Below are 4815 nucleotides of genomic sequence, written 5' to 3' on the forward strand. Positions count from 1 at the left end.
CTATCTCCACAAATTTTGGATTATGTTTTCTCAGTGGCAAGAGACCCCCTCAAGATAATTTTTCATATGTGTATACCAACTTACTTGTGACTCTAATACCAAAAACAGATCTGTAAGTTTTTGTCATAACTGCAGACTCTACATCATCACTAGTGTAATTTCCATCCTTTCCTTCAGACATGCACAACCTAAGCTTGGTAACTGAGTTTGTCCTTCTGGGACTTTCACAGAATCCAAATGTTCAGAAAATGGTATTTCTTGTATCTTTGTTTGTGTACATTGCAACCATTGGTGGCAACATGCTGATTGTAGTGACCATCCTCGGCAGGCCTGCCCTGCTGGGTGCCCCCATGTACTTCTTCTTGGCCTTTCTGTCTTTCCTAGATGCATGCTTCTCCTCTGTTTGTGCCCCAAAGATGATCTCAGACACCCTCTCTGAGAGGAAAACTATCTCTTTCCAAGGTTGCATGGTCCAAATGTTTGCTGCACACTTCTTCGCTGGGGTAGATAGAGGTGATTGTCCTCACGGCCATGGCCTATGATCATTACGTGGCCATTTCCAAGCCCTTGCACTACTCTTCTATCATGAACTGGAGGCTCTGTGGCATTCTGATGAGAGTAGCCTGGACAGGGGGCTTCTTGCATTCCATGATACAAATTCTCTTTACTTTCCAGTTGCCCTTTTGTGGCCCCAATGTCACTGATCATTTTGTGTGTGACCTGTACCCATTACTGAAGCTTGCCTGCATGGACACACATATCGTTGGCATTTTGGTGGTCACTAACAGTGGGTTTTTCTCCTTGCTGCTTATCTCCTATGGTGTCATTTTGCTTTCATTGAAAACCCATAGTTCTGAAGGGCGATGGAAAACTCTTTCCACCTGTGGATCTCACATTGCTGTTGTGGTTTTGTTTTTTGTCCCATGTGTGTTTGAAGACGTATGACCTCCATTTGTTCTCTCCTCTGACAAAATGGTGGCAATATTTTACACAATCCTAACTCCCTTGCTTAATCCTTTGATTTATACTTTCAGGAATAAGGACATGAAACAAGCCATGAGGAAAGTGTGGAAACGAATGAGAGTTGTCTGATGAAAAATAAAATGAGAGTTGTCTGAAAACATTAAACTTCAAAAAATTAGGTGTAAATAAGTATAAATGGTCTTAGATAAAAACTTTTGAAATATACTTGATACAAATAGAGGTAATGTAATATCATAGAAAAAACTTTATTGTGATGCTCAAACGTTTTCACTCTGATCTCCTTCATCCATTGAATTTACAACTTACTAACATTATGTGTAAATTAAGGAGCACTGAATTTTATGTTGTGTCAAGTCTAATAATTGAATAAAAAAAGAATCAAAGAGAAATTACATACTAGACTACTTGCTATTCACTCCATGTTTGAAAATGCTTTGTGGAGGCAAGACAAAAATATCTTCAAGATAAAGAACAAACACCTACTCAAAGTACAAATTTCAAATGCAAAGATATTCGTATCTAGGATACCAGTCTCAGTGACATTGATGAAAGATATGATGTTGCCTGCTATGAGAATGAAGGGTGGATATGGCAAATGAGAGTTAAGATACAGAAAGTATACCAAGAGAAGGCCATGAATAGATTCCACTATACTTTGCTGTTTTGCTGGAAGACTTTGTAACAATTAACAAGCCCAGCTATCTAAGGGAAGCTTCTTAGAGAAAAATCACACCTCAAGGTGAGGCCTTTTATTTATAAATGAAGTGGATAAACCTTGAAGTTTATTTGGTGTGTTATTTAAAGTTTTTGAGCCTCAGTTTCTTCATCAATTAAATTGATTAAAAAGTCATGAAATTTAACATTTCTACAAAGACTTAAAGATACAACATAAGAAAGATAATCCCTAGCTCAGAGAAAGTGCAAAACAATTTATATTGCCTTATTAATTATGTATAAACATGAAGAATGGAGGTCCAGAGAAGTGCTTGGAAATAATTGATGAATTCAGTGAAAACTCTAAGAATCTGTTAATCTCAACTAATGCATATACTTTGTCATCATGCCACTTTCTAGTCTTCATATCCCCAACCCTTCCCTTTGCTTATTTATTTATTTATTTATTATTTATTATTTATTTCTTTATTTTAACATTTTTTATTTCATTTTCTCTTTTATATTAAATCACATTATTTAGCTTACAAACTGAATATTTTAACACGTGACCATTTCTTCACAGTCTAGCTGATAAAACTATAAAAGTATCTTTAACAGATAATACAACATTTCTTTGTTCCATTAATGCTTTGCCTCTCTATTTTTTTTCTATATGTCTTTCCATAGACTCTACTTTTTCACACACACTCTATCTGATATTTACACCCATTTACTGTGTTTCTGTAACCTTTAGTCCATCAGTTTCAGTCATAGAGCTCTTTGTTTATTTAAAATAAAGAAAATGGAATTGTATAATCTTGCTTTAGTAGTTATTCGTTGTTTCTCTATGAATTTATTTCTTAGAACTTTTTGATTAATGAATGTAGTTTTCATGGAGGCCATCTGTGTATTTACATGAAGAATGCATGTTTCTCTCCTTCTTATGATTTTTTACTCACTTTTCTCACTTAACTGCTCCTCACTTTACAACTCTCTTTAGCACAATCCCCCATCAGGAACCCAATGTATTAGAAAGAAATAATTAATAATTCATTTTCTTTTAATAGTTGTCAGTGATACCTAGAACTATAGATAATTAGAGCTTCTAGTTATTATAATATACCTAGTTTATCACACTGGAATAATATTGCTTTAGCTGGGTGGCTAAGAAACTCTGTTTTATTTAAATTATGTAGTTTTAGTAGAAGTAATGGACAATTTGAAGTAGTAATCTTGAAATATTTATCCTATTTAGGGAAATACAGTATAAGTTTATTGCATAACTGACTTTCAGAGAATCTTGTGGAACTTTTGTTTAACATATTTAAAGACATACTCCATTTCTTTATCATTTATTCAAATCATTGATCAATTGATTTCTTATCTAGTGAAATTTCCACTTTGGAAAAAAAAACTTGGCATTATCATATACAGTTTTGTGAAATGTTTAAGTTGTTAATCATCTTATCTAAAAGTATTTAACCTCTCCAACTTGATAGCAAACAATGTAAAGATCATTTTTCCATGCCTTACTACAGTGATGGCAGATTTGAGTATGTCCATTGTACATAAATGGTGAGTAGTGTGATGGTATCATTTACTCATTAAAAAATTGGTTATTAATAAAAATAAAGAAAAATATTTTAAAACTTATTAAAATAAATTCTAGATCATTTTACATGCACCAGACTCCCACATATTTGACCAGAGCAAGTCCTGGAACTTAATGTCCATAGTAAGTGTCGAATAAATATTTATTGAGTAATAAAGCATGTAAGCTATTAATTATAGTAATCAATTGATTTTATTGAATCATTGGGAAAGTCATGATGCATTTTTTGCTTAGAAAAACATAGACAAATGTGTCATTACTTTCCAAAAACCTAATATAAATGGTTGCGTGTATCTCTAAATTTGTGTACAGTACTTTACCTACCTTATCTAGTAGTCTATTTCTTCTTGCTGTCCAAATTAAAATTCTATTTTTAAAATTTAGAAAATAAGAGTTGCCTTTGCCTTCAAGATTATGAAATCTACTCAATAGTTTTTTAATCTTAGTTTATTGAAGCTCAAAGTTTACTGGGTGAGACTGTGTTAAATTGTATATGCAATCTAATTTTGAAGAATAAACAACATTAATCACTAGTGCTGTAATTATTTTGAAAGTCAAATTAGTAATACTTTTTCAAAGAAGGAATTAATATTTTAAGAGGTTTTTGCCGTAGAGAACATGTGCTCACAAGAGAGAGAAACAGTGAGATGGAAAGTGAGAAATCACCCCCCCAGGACAGTGACCATGTTGTAACCCTTTCTCCTCCATTTTCTTCCCAGGATTTTGGGCATGCACACACATGTTCCCAGCATGAGTTTCAAGCCACTGAGTATGGAACTCAAACCTCCATCTGCCATGTAGAAGTCCAGAGACATAACCGCTACACAATCTACTGGAGCCAGGATTACTATTTTTATCTTTATTTATAAAACATACCAGAAAACATTAAGTTGGGAAGCACACTCCTATCAAGTTTATTTATGTTTCTTATAAAGAGCAGTGTGGGAGGATGAGCATACGTGAGTTCCAAAGATTTACATGCTGGGGAACCACATGTATTCTTATCCATGGAATTGTAGAAGCATGGCAATTCATCAAATATTTATTCTTCACTGAATTGGAGCCAGCACTGAGGACCCTATGCCCAGTATTACATTAATTCAGTTAGGAAACGGACATGAATAGCTTATAGGTTATGGTAGATTCCAGGGAGGGTATGTCTCCAGTGATGTCTACATATCTCTAATCAGCCTGCTTGCAATGGCTATTTCTGGACCATATCTTTCATGATTAGAGCTCTTATTCCAATAGAAATTATCCTAGTAGAAGGAATAACTCTTACTTGTGTGAAATGCTTTACAGTTTACAAAATACATCTTGTAGTTAAAATGTATAATATAAAGTCACATTTGCGAAGGAAGTCATGGAAGCAGAGGGCTCTGGAATACCTTCCAAAGTCACAAGGAGAGCCAGAAGAAGAATTCAGATCTCACCTATATGGCCCAGAGTTTCCTCAATAAATTACACATAAATCATGACCCTTTTTTTTCTGGAGAAGTTTTTGCTCTAGGGTGTGTGCGCTCACCAGAAAGGCAGAGAGAGACAGAGAGACAGAAAGTGATAAA

At 34.2% G+C, this 4815-nt stretch overlaps 1 pseudogene; it reads left to right on the forward strand.

Annotated features, from left to right (window-relative positions):
* Window positions 1-179: 179 nt before the first annotated feature.
* LOC102474545 (olfactory receptor 4C15-like) lies at window positions 180-1092 on the forward strand (annotated as a pseudogene).
* Window positions 1093-4815: the final 3723 nt, after the last annotated feature.

Source organism: Tupaia chinensis, unplaced genomic scaffold, assembly GCF_000334495.1.
Source record: "Tupaia chinensis unplaced genomic scaffold, TupChi_1.0 Scaffold146749_1, whole genome shotgun sequence".
Lineage (NCBI taxonomy): Eukaryota > Metazoa > Chordata > Mammalia > Scandentia > Tupaiidae > Tupaia > Tupaia belangeri.